The 13,329-nt window shown below is 34.0% G+C and overlaps 1 long non-coding RNA gene across 2 annotated transcripts; it reads left to right on the forward strand.

Moving 5' to 3' along the window:
• Positions 1 to 6,277: 6,277 nt before the first annotated feature.
• LOC123540884 (uncharacterized) lies at positions 6,278 to 13,061 on the forward strand. Of its 2 annotated transcripts, XR_008367592.1 has the most exons (5): positions 6,278 to 6,314; positions 6,800 to 6,913; positions 9,734 to 9,844; positions 10,654 to 10,734; positions 12,241 to 13,061. It is a non-coding gene; the product is annotated as an uncharacterized LOC123540884 (long non-coding RNA). The 2 variants fall into 2 exon arrangements; XR_008367591.1 differs by lacking the exon at positions 6,278 to 6,314 and having other exon boundaries at positions 6,776 to 6,913.
• The last annotated feature ends 268 nt before the right edge of the window (positions 13,062 to 13,329 follow it).

Below are 13,329 nucleotides of genomic sequence, written 5' to 3' on the forward strand. Positions count from 1 at the left end.
GAGGCAATCCTCAACACCTCCCCCCGTGAGGGCCGGTCGGAGGCAATTGTGTAGCTATTTCCCCCACCCCCCCCCCCCCCGTGATGGCCGGTCGGAGGCAATTGTGTAGCTATGTAATTTTATATGTTGACAACAGGCAACTGTGAAGCTATGTAATTCTATATGTTGACAACATGCAACTGCGTAGCTATGTAATCTTGTATGTTGACTGCAGGCAATTGTGTAAGCTATGTAGTTTTAATATGTTGACTACAGGCAATTGTGTAGCTATGTAGTTTTATATGTTGACTGCATGCAACTGTGTAGCTATGTAATTTTATATGTTGACTACAGGCAATTGTGTAGCTATGTAATTTTATATGTGTAGCTATGTAATTTTATATGTTGACAACAGGCAGTTGTTTAGCTGTGTAATTTTATATGTTGACTACAGGCAGTTGTGTAGCTATGTTATTTTATATGTTGACAACAGGCAACTGTGAAGCTATGTAATTTTATATGTTGACAACATGCAACTGTGTAGCTATGTAATCTTGTATGTTGACTGCAGGCAATTGTGTAAGCTATGTAGTTTTATATGTTGACTACAGGCAATTGTGTAGCTATGTAGTTTTATATGTTGACTGCATGCAACTGTGTAGCTATGTAATTTTATATGTTGACTACAGGCAGTTGTGTAGCTATGTTATTTTATATGTTGACAACAGGCAATCATCCTATGAAGTAAGATGACTGTACGTCCAAGAGTTCTTTTGTAAGTTAGCGGAAATCGTTTTCCGATTCCGGAGGTTTCTGTGACCTTTGACTCACTGACCCCGAAAACAAAAAGGTCATCTACTGACGACAGGCATGATACTTGCATAACATTCAATCCATAGCGATTGTAAGACGTATGAAAGCACATATATCACAAATATTATCATGTACATTATTCATATTATTTTTCTCTCAGCAGCTTTTGTATTTCCATGTACATGTATGTGTACCAAGACACACAATAACTCCTAATACTGGAAGCCATGCTTTCTTCCATTGTTCATTTTTGTATGTGCATGTCAGACAGGAAGGCGTTAACACGACAACGATAGTTCACGATGGTGATGACACGACAGTACAACAACACGATGATGATGGAGCGAAGGCACGAAGACGAAGACGCGAAGTAATAGCGAATGTTTGTCATCGTGCTGTCGTAGCATCACAACCGTGTGATCGTACCTTCGTGTCTTCGTCATCGTACCTTCGTGTCTTCGTGATCGTGCTTTCTCTCCATCACCATTGTACTATTACAATGGCCCTAATGGGACACCCTACAAACCTGTACATCTTCGTAGTATACTATGGGATATGATTATACATATATTTAGTGATAGAGTTCAAGCGTGTGGTGCACTAGAAAAATCTGTGCTACCTTTAAGTATTTGTCTCGCCATTTCTGTAACAATTAAAATGTCACGGAAGTCATCATAAAATTATAAAATTAAGAAATATTATAACACGACCAGACTTGTTTTCCCAAGACACGAAGATGGCGGAAATTGTGACGTTCTTATAATATCTTTGAATGCACTCTTCGGTTATTACGGAAAGTCATATGCATGTTCAGCTACATGTACGATCGGAGAATGCCGAAATTGCGTCACGGCATTATACGTAATTGGACGGAAATAGCCGAGTGTCTTTACGTCACCATTACCTTAACTTCAAAGGAATCTCACATCTTTTCAGTATTTTGAATACACTGAAACCTCATTGGACAATTTACTTTAGAATACGTTTGTTCCTCAGTTGAAGAGGACGGACTAAGTTGATTTTTTTTCTTTTACTCTTCAGGCGTAATTGCTTTCTAAAATTCATTATTTATATGATATGAATTGTAATTTGGATATCTCGCTTTTTGTAATGTAAAAATATTGTTTGGTATCTGTAAATAAAAATCATGGATGAAACACAAGGTAAATTTTAAGCGGGTAAGTATGATATTTTTACAATCAAATCCATCCGTCGTGAAATAATTTCATTTTCAAAATTATTCCGCACTTTCAGAAAACTTATACAGGGTTTGTTTTACATTTTGAAAATAAACAAAATACCACAGATATAACAAACCTACCAAGTTTTTCGTCATTTATTGCTAGCATAGATTTTTTCTTAAAAAAAGTCATTTTAGGAACTGTTTAGATACGTCGTACTTGATCTTTTCTAGAAATTTTCTGATCATTGTTTGACACAATCAGGACTTTTACACCGTTTACTAACGGCTTTTCCTTCAAAGAGAATATTAAAATGAACAAATCAAATTTGATAATACAGCTGTAGCATTATCACAGCTAAAACCTGTACGAAACACGTTTCATAATAAAATATAGTGTTTTTCCATAATTCAAGGAATACGTTAAGATTTCTGGTCCGAGTTATTTTATTTGACGCAGTGAATTATTTTTCATCTAAACAACATGTTAAATTGTGTTCTGTATTGACAACAGCTCGACAAAGTGGGCGATCTAACTGGCGCAGAAGAATGACTAGCACGGTACCGCAGATTGGAGATGAGCCGACATTTAGCCTATAGCAATATAAATACAGCGTTCAAAGACAAATCAGTGAAAAGTAACTTTATTTACAAACATATACACTATTGAAAACCATTTCATAATTTGGATGATATATTTAAGGGTGCATGGTGTCCTATGATAGAGCGCCCGGCTCGAGTGCGGGAGGTCGTGGGTCCGATCCCTGGCTGCGTCATAATGGTACTAGTAGCTTCCTTTCTTGGCACTAAGAGGACTGTCAGTATAATCTGACTTAGTGGGATACCATGTTACGTGTTTACGGCGTAATATTCCAGTGAGTCAGCATTATAAAGTTGGGATAGTACAAGTAAGTGATGTCGTCTGCTAAGTTATAGAAATCAATGACAAACACATTTTCGTCAAACCTTCGTTATATGTTTTTATATAGCAGTTCATTTAATGCAGGTATAACATTGAGACAAATAGTATTTTTATTCTCTTATCCTATAATATTGTTTTTAGTCTGTATTCAGACTCTATGTTTTTACAGGATATAAGCGATAAGGCACTTCAGATTTTTCATGATTATGTCCCCGTTTTTCTCAGAACAAGAGAAAGATCAAAGAGGTATTCTGATGATAGAGAAAGTAAAAATTTAGAAAAAAAGTTTTTCTACGTAAAAATAAAATCTAGCCAGACTAATGGTTGATGAACAGTTCCAAGTTTTGAAACCCAATGTTAGAACTTCTCCTTCAGTTTTCAGCTATTAAAACAGTGCCACAGTTCGTTTCCGGCGGAACTAACATATCATTCTGGGAAACATCAGACGATGGGGCGCCCACTTGTAGTCGTCCACGTTCCTTGGAAGCTGATGATACAGCGCCACATGTTAAGGTGAGACAAACGTCACTGTCAAGCCTCGTAGAAGTAGTCTGCAAACTAAAGTATTAGCAAGGTATACAAATATGACATTTTTCTGATCTACGAGTTCCTTTCGCTTCGAATTAAGTTAATGCAAAGATTTATACGGGAAAACCGAAGATTTTTCTGTCTATAGATAATGTGTACGTGTACGTGTATATATGTCAAAGTAAACCTATATACCGTTCAGCTTAGGAATATGTTCATTACCTTAATTCCCGGAACTGCTGCATCGCGGTGAATAATTTTCAGGGTGACGTTCGACAAAATAAAGTTTCTTACGAACAAACATCAGCAGACAAGTTATTCTTGTTCTGTCGTATTCTAACGAGTTGAAAATTCGCGGTATTAGATGGAATCGGTCTTATTCGGGTCTCTTGTAATTTTTTTTTTTTTTTTTGATGATTCAAGCGTCCCGCTTATAGTTTCCAATATTGAATAATTGAATATAAATGTGCATTATAGTAGTGTTTGAAGAACAAATCATCGCCAGTTTTAATTTTTTATGTAGAAAAGCCAGTAATTACAAATTGAATCCCCGTGCACGTACGTTTTACAAGTCGGGCTTTGTTCTTTTCACTGTATTGAACAATCGTAGAACGTGCCTACTTCTTCACCTACCGGCACCACATCGAAGGCCATATGTGGCAATAGTACAGACATTCCAGATTTAAAACAAATGATGAACTACACCATAATTCCTGGCTTTTTGAGTTTGGGTCATCAGCTACATGTATTACGGACACATGAATTCCAATCAATATCACTTTGACGCATTAAAATAGCGATAAAACATGTTTTACCGTTATCATTCCAGACTGCGTAGTCAGAAAAAAAATCGGACAGTTTTATGCACGCGCGGGCGGGTGAATTTTTATTTTTTTCTTTCTCGGGAATGAAATTATTGATGCGTTAGTTCCGACGAACGACAAATTAATTTGGTATGGCCTTAGGGAAGTGCACTATTACGACTCGCTACATGACAGAGGCTGACTATGTCCAAAATTTTCGAATCTCAGTGTACCCTGCTACCTTTTCTATTGCATGCAGGTAAAACGGTAAAAATGGCGGCCTGAAAATTCCATGTGAAAAGAAAAATTGAAAGAAGCGGAAGGGAGAAAATACAGATGGTTGCATTTAACGAACTGTAGTTTTCTTATTTAAAAGTCTACAATCCCTTTTCTTTTTGTTTTTCTAAAGCGATAAAGTTCTTTATGGAAATGTACGTTTCAGAAAATTTGATAATCTAGAAAATGTCGAAGAACTGTTGTGAAGTAAGTAAATTTTATACAAAACAGCCTAATTTAGTGGTGTTCAGCCTTTAAAATAATCCACACCCGTCAGATGTTGGTATATTTCTCAAAATTAGATATAAAAATTATAAATACAGTCCAAATATATGGTGAAGCAGGATGCAAATAATCAAGCGCTGACCGGGACTCGAACACAGGACCTCCTGCAACTATGGCGGACACGCCACAGTTTCGCTTTTACAGCAGAATTTATAGTTCAGCAATGTAAGTACACCTTTATTCTCTACCAGACTACATTACGTGAAATGGAAAAATGTTGTAACAGTGACAAGTTCGGAGTGCGCCGGGTTATCGGTGTGGTGACTTTGTGAGCTTGTTGAGAAAAATACACTAACATTTTAACATTTTCAATCGGTCAAAACTGCCTACATTTCTCTGGAGAGCGCCGATCGCGGGGTCGTGAGTTCGGTCTTCGAGCGAGCAGTATGTTCTCTGTGACGATTTGATGAAAGACATTGTGCATGAAATCATTCGTTCTCCACCTCTGATTCATGTGGGGAGGTTTGCAGTCACTTGTGGAGAACAGGTTTGTACTGGTACTGAATCCAGGAACCATGGTTAGGTTAATTGCCTGCCTTTACATAGCTGAAATAATCGTGAAAATCAGCGTCAAACCCAAAGCAAGTCGAGAAATTAAAAATTAAAAAAAAAAACAATTATCAATGCACATGATTTCTAAATATGAAATCCATTATTTATGTTTTACTCGCTACTGGTGCGTTTTTTACATAATAAGAATCAAAGTACGCGAAGAACACATGTAATGTTGAGTTTCTACCTAAAGTGAACATTTTACGCAGCTAAGAAAGTCACAGGATAGTCGCGTTTTCACGCATAACACGTGCAGTTAAATATTTTAAATTTGTATAATACACAGCGCCCCGATTTCCGACACAAGAAAATGTATTATTTCCTTGTACATATTTCGTAGTAATAGAAGGGAAACATGTATGATATAAAATCTTCGTGCTAAAGTCCGTGAACGATTTTATGAAAACATTTTCTGATATCGTGCAGCAAAATAAAAGTGACCAAGAAAGTAAACGACTTTGCAAGCAGAAACGGAAAATTTCACAACTGTATACATATACAGAAATTGAACACTATATCTTTAAACCACAGAAACTTTTAGAAAACGAGCAACGTCTTTAAAAATTACCTATATGTTATATACATGATTCTGAACATTCTGTCCGGTAGAATTAGATACTTAAACTATTCTTAAAAGAGTTGTCCCCCTTTAAAGGGGAATGCCATTTGTAAAGAACTAAAAGTAAACAATGTCAAAAACGAAGTTTAACCTTGTTATGTAATGTGTAAGCACTGATACATTGTTGCAAGTGCACTATGACGGAGACATGTAACAGCTTTTTAAATATGGTGAGTATTTAAAGGTGTTGAACTGTCCAGAAATGTGCCCCCTTCGTACGGTCCCTTATCGGAATATACACGTGACCGGAAAAGAAGAAAATCCGGCGGCTACGAAATCAACTCATCATACAGTACAGAATATACATCACCACACCCTGGTACCGGTGTAGCGTGATTATCACACGGTCGTGACCAGGTCCACGGTTTATATATGTTTTTCAAAACCTGCCCAAATGCTTATTCTTTGTTCAATATTTGCAAAATTTTGCATATTAAATTCTCAAAGATAGCTTTTGTAAATTACATAATTTGATTTTGATTTTATATTCCTGAAATTTAAATATATTGATTTGAATATGCCCAATTAGACGTATTTTACCGGCTTTTATGGTGCTTCAGAAAAAACTTGCAGAACACAGTAACTTATCTTTTTCACGAATCAGATTGTCTTAAAACTTTCTAGAGGTGTTAAATATTGTGCATGGGACTGTTGTTTGTGAATAGCTACTCAAAATAATAAGATTTACACGCTCTGAAAATCACCTTTTTGTCTAAAAATCTACGAAAAAACATGGCCGCGATGCGCAAATAATGAGTGGTTATTTCAAAAATGTCATATTATTCTTCAGTAAAACTTCTTGTTAATTTAAGACTCTTATAACTTGCTTGACATACCCATAGGCAAATATCTGTTATCGGTGTAATTACACCTTTGGAGAAAAGCGTAATTCGCACGTTTTAATTTCATCATTCGCCGCCTGAAGAGACAAGATGGCGGAGCTTGCGAAATCGAAAGTAAGTAGATTTGCACTTTTGAAATAAAATCTTGTAGATTTTAGATCTTTCTGATTGACAGTCACTTGTTTATCTTATTTATCTGTTTCCACATATAATATGGATCTAGTAGATTACATACAACCAGTTTAAAATAATAACACCTACAGTAGTGTGCGGGTGCTCTAAGACTTCTTGAAGTTCTTCAGGGCCAGAGTGACATAATTTTACAATATAGATCTAGGTCTACTAAGCAGTTGTAATTGTGATTTATTAGCTGTTTTCAACTACTGAAATTCGAAAAAAGTGATCCGTAATTAGATGTTCAGTTGGATATGTAATCCAAAAATTTAAAACGGGATCCATATCATATGGAACAGAGGAGATATTGAGATATGTTGAAATTAATTTAAAAAAAAAAACACTTTTCAAAAGGGGATTCGGTTAAAGGTAAATTTTATCTAACGTCGCTTTGTGAAACAATGAACATAAGCTCTGTAGAGCTTTTGAGCGACCATTTTTTAAGAACAGTTAAAACCAATTATACCTTACCCCCAGCAATTTGCGAGTACCCATTTACAGCTGGGCCGACTGAGGCAATCATGATAAAGTGCCTTACCCAAGGTCACACCGCAATGGGAGTTGCCAGGAATCGAACCTGGGGCCTTCACCTCTGTAGGACAGCGTATTAGCCCTATCAACCAATGCGTCCGCACGAGTTCTTCATTGATTTATGTTAAATTAGTGGTATGTAAGTTGTTGGCTCAGCTCAATCCGGGTCGTGGGTTCGAGCCCCAGTGGGGTCAGGACTTCTCATATGACATAGTACTGGTTATTCCAAGAAGCGGACTCGAGAGTGGTTCCAGTAAGCTTAAACTCTGCACATTTAAAGCAAAATACTCTTTTTTTCATTACCAACATCTTACTCTCACCAATATTTCACATATTGTGATGGAACCCTCTTCACAAAAAATGTAGTGAAAAAGTACAAAATTTTAATGTGGAACACTACAATTTCATAACCCCATTAGTTTTCTAAGTCCTAATGTTTTTCTAAGATCTTTATCATTTCAGCTGTGAAGACACAGTATGTTTTTTTGTTTAATAGATCAACTTTCTCAGACATTTGATGAATGTATATACACCCAAAAATGTCCCCTTTGCAACTTTTTAGTTGTTAAGTGTCAGATTTCTTTTATTTTTTTTTTTAAATAAAATTAGATTATACTTTATTTGAGCCATACCATGAGAAAACCAACATACCGTAGTTGGTTTGCGACCAGCATGGATCCAGACCAGCCTGCGCATTTGCACAGTGTGGTCAGGATCCATGCTGTTCGCTAACAGTTTCTCTAATTCCAAGAGGCTTTAAAAGCGAACAGCATGGTTCTTGATCAGACTGCGCAGATGCGCAGGCTGGTCTGGATCAATGCTGGTCACAAATCCACTATGTTGGTTTTCTCGTGGCACGACTCATTTTCCTTATGTGGCCTATGGGGATGATAAGGTCTGGTATTGGAGGTAAGGGCCAATACACAAGTCTGGACCATTGATAGGCTTGCTTTTGTTTATCATAATAAGCTACTGTATAGCTACTGTGCAGTAAATGAATTGCAGTAAATGAATTGCAGGTGATATTTCTCACCTTTGTAGCAAATCAGTTCTCACCTTTATAACCAGTTTGGAAAGCTTGATTGAATTAGGGCTAAATTTAATACACAAAGTGATAAGATAAAACAGTGTTTTTATCATATTTTTGATTTACATCTCATCATTGCTGTTTTTTTTATCAAAAATGTAAAAAATGCATTCAGGCACTTAGCTTTTAGAAATAATAAATTATGTGTATTTTGAACAATGATATATCTTTATTGCTGGATTTTATTATACATAAAAGAAACGTTATTTAGACAGCACTAGGGGAATTATGCATTTTAATATATAAAATCCTTCTGTCCATATCCCCTTTTTATCTATTAAAAATGCAACTGACGGCTTCTTTAATTTCTAATAAAATTCAGCAATTACATTTTTTGGCAGGTTTTATTTTGTTACTTTTGATAAAAAGATCATAATCATTGAATAAACAAACTTGTAATTTCTCTTAAATAATTATTTATTGTTAAGGAGTGAGAACTGCTTTGCTATAAGAGTTGTAATTTAACTGACCAGGACATTACTCAAACATGACTGAGCAATCAGTATTAGTATATTATCAGTTAAATAATTTGTGTACATTCTGAAAAGAAAAAAGAAAAAAAAAACAGCAATGCATAACACAGAAAATAACCAATTTATCTGTAGGCAATAAAATTTATGATTCTCTGGCAATATCAAGTCTACAGGGGTTTTATGGACCCTAATCTGACTGGACCAGACAGGATCTTGTATATTGGGGATTAAAAAGTCTGGTATTTGAGGGGTGGGGGGGGGGGGGGGGGGGTCACTTATATTACAGCTACATTACATTTTTTCAGAAGGGCTCTAATGTTATTACTGATACATTTTTATTAAATAAAGCATGTGATTCAGATCATTTACTCAGGAGTTTTAATGTATATATAGTTACTACCAAAATTAATGCTAACTAAAAAAATCTTTCATCATTATACATTATGTGATCTACGGTGAAACTTTATATAACTAAGAAAATGACCATTGATACTTTCCCATTTATTGATATTGAGTTGAATTAATATTAATTAGAAAATAGTATGTTCCAAGTGGTGATTTTTTTTTTCATAAAATAAAATTGTTGTCTGCATTTCAGATATTTCCTCATAGCTGATCACTCCACTGTAACAAACCTATATTATCAACACATATAAATGTATATTTCAGATTGGTACTTGAAAGTCAATGGTTGATCATGATGACCATCTTTAATTTAATGGGGAAAGATTAACCAATATTTGCAGCTGGAGAGGCTATCACCACAGTTCAATGATTTAGGTAAGGATGGACATTCTTACAGATCTATATGAACATGGTGAATGGTTCTTTATAAAAGTATTTGTAAGTTATACTATATAAGTTACAAATCTCATAGACTAGCCACTAGACTGATAATTAAGAATTATGAAAAAAATTCAAACTTTGTCATTTTTCTTACTTTGATGTAATAGTGTCAGATGCCACTCTAATTTAGTGATTTTATTTTGGAGAAATTACCTTTATGTAATCACAGATTGTAGACTAGCTATATTCACAATTTTAGAAATATTTTTTTAAATATATTATAATCTAGGAGCTAGTATACAGATATCAGTGTGTTTACTGGCAAACATGCCATTAGTGCATTAGATAAACATAATAATTTGTAGTGTCAGTATTACAGATACTGGTATGTTAAAAGGAAAAGTATGGCAATAGGATTTGGAAAAAAAATCTTTGCCCATATTTATCAAAGTTCTTAGACTTAAAAATCATTCTAATGTTAAGATTTAGAGAGTAAAATACTTAAAGTTTGTAAAGCAGTTGTGTTTTCATTATATTATGTATGTATGGTGACAGTTGACATAAATATATTTTGATAATGCAAAATTTTCTTATAAGGAAATCTGGAGAACTTTATGAATATTGAAATCTTTGTCTTTGAACTTGGAATACTTACCAAAATGTAGGTACAGTGTATGTAGAAACTGAGTCCTTTATTTGCTTTTATAACATCTTATTGTTTTTTTTTTACCTCTGTGCTTTATATCATCTTTGCACTATAGATTTTTTCTTAAAAGTAATCTAAAAAATTAATATACTTCCAGTTAAGACAATGAAATAGAAGAACTTCATGCTAACACTTGCATCAGTGGAAGTACTTCTTATTGGATAGAGAACTTTACAAGGTCAGTGATACTTGTAATGTTTTATATCAATATTTTGTTTTGCCTTTTTAAACTCATCTTTAATGGAGCTGTGAACTGCATAGGTGGATTATCCATCATACACAATGTTTAGCTCGACTACTCAACCTGGCGTAAGCATTGGTTCAAGTTTATTTCTTAAGTTAAATATATTTTAGCTTTCAAAAGATACTGTATGCACATGTTTGACAAGGGACACTGTCAGCAATATTTTCAGAGTGATGCCCCATTTTTATTTAGAAATTGATTAACAATTTATCCATAATGATAATTATCTCTGCAATGCATTGCAGTAAGGGCCAATTTACAAGGCTAGACTATTGATAGACTAGCTTCTGTTTTATCATAAACAGCTTCTTTAAAGCTACTGTTCAGTACACAGATTGCATGTGACAATTTTCATCTTTACAGCAAATCACTTCTTACCTTTACAACAAGTTTAGAACACTTGATTAAATTAGGGCTTAATAGTGATAAGATACAATAGTACTTTCATTTTATGATGAATCAAGTTTTATTACAATGAAATTTAATTAAAATGCAATGGAGCACTTTATTAATTTCTAATAAAATCCAGCAGTGATAATTTTTTCTGGTTTTATTTTGTTACTTAGATTAATCATAATAATTGAATAAAAAGTACTTGTCACTTCTCTTATTGTGTTTTAAATATATTTTAATTATTTTTGTTAGATACAGGTGAAGTTTTTCTAAAAGGATGAGAATTGCGTTGCTGTAAGAGTTAAATTTTAATTGGTTGGGACATTACTCAACATGACTGAGAAATTACAATTAGTATATCATCAACTAAAAAGTGTGTATATTCTGAAAAAAGCTGCATTTCAATCAATAAAATGCAAAACACTGGAAATAACCAATTATGTATGTACATATCTCTTAAATTTATGATCCTCTGACATGGACTACATGTCAAGTCCACAGGTGTTTTATGAATCCTTATCAAATTGGTTTGGACAGGATTCTGTTTAGTGGGGATTATAAATATATAGGGAATAAATTTATGCTAGTTGACCTATAAGAAAATGTAGGCTAAAATTGTCCATATAGCTAGTTTGGTCAGAATTTGGTAGAAAATGAGCATTTATATAAGATCTTGTCATCAAACCTATTGAAAACCAAGGTAGGTAACTCTTGGTTGAAATTTTGACTTAAAAGCATTGAGCACAAGAACTTTAGAACACTATCATATCATGTGTTTTCTTGTTTTTTTTCTTGTTGTTGTTTTCTTGTTTTTTGTTTTGTTTTGTTTTTTTGCTACATTAAAATGTTAAATGTCAGTGTGACCTTCATATAAAGTAGCATATTATTAAGCAAAAAGCAGACTTGTTCAAAAAAATGATTTTAAAATGAAAATGTTTTGGATAAAACCAAATTTAGCTATTTCAGTATGCAATATATTTGTCATTTGATACTGCAATTAACTTAATTAAGTGACATCATTATAAAATATTATTCTATCTGTTTTAGGTCAGCCATCAGCTTTTGAAGTTGCTTTCTTGGCACATCATGCTGTCCAGTGGAGTTCATACCATATGCCAGGCCTTTATACATGGTCAAAGAAGATGAATTTGTTATTCAATTTGTGAAATTTGATTTAAGGAGGACTTTCATATATGATGATTATATTCAGCGGATTATCTTCAAGTGTGCACTTCATAGAATCACAGTTTCTAGGAGGTTTTCAGTTTAAAGTTAGATTGATTGAAAAATAAGTAAACCTATCATACTCGCCATGGCATCGGCATTGGCATTACACCAGTTTTAAGTTTTTCTTACCAGTCCATATTTTAAAAGGACCTTTTGAAAGTATTGAAACTTACAACAGTAATTTATCATCATTATACCATGTTTTAGGCAAAAGTACATAACTCCATCAAGGATTTGACTGAAACTATGGCCCTTTGAAACTTTTGTCACTTGTTTATAATAATAGTCTCTATAGGCAAGAGTTAATAACATGTAGAGTAATTTGGTTGAATTATGTCCCTTTTGGACTTTGAAATTGGTTCAGTTTTTGTACAAGTTCACATTTTGACATATAGCTTTGAATCTTTCAACACTAAGTCTTACCATTACAATAATATAACTTAAAATAGTTGTTCAACATCATCACCCACATCATATGACACAAGATGCATAACTCTTGCACCAAAATTTAATAAATTATGCCCTTTTTTGCTTAAAATGTACTTGTATAGTGTTTTGATACACTTTATCTTTTATCTCTCATATTACATAATTATTTTAAAACAGACTTAGTTATTATGCAATATCTTCATCAGCCATTGGAGCCATAGTTGGTGTTTAGATCCTTATAATTGTATAAACATAAAATAAATGTTGAGAAGGTTTCATAAAAGATCGTTCTTCAATATGATTTTCCATATAGAATCTAAACTCCCATCCAGTTTAAACCCATCCAGTTTGTTAAACACTTCTTGAAAAATTATTTTTAAAGAGTCTTAGAGTTTCATACCCGATAACTATAATTGAGCCGCGCCATGAGAAAATCAACATAGTGGGTTCGCGACTAGCATGGATCCGGACCAGACTGTG

This window comes from Mercenaria mercenaria, chromosome 16 (assembly GCF_021730395.1).
Source record: "Mercenaria mercenaria strain notata chromosome 16, MADL_Memer_1, whole genome shotgun sequence".
Lineage (NCBI taxonomy): Eukaryota > Metazoa > Mollusca > Bivalvia > Venerida > Veneridae > Mercenaria > Mercenaria mercenaria.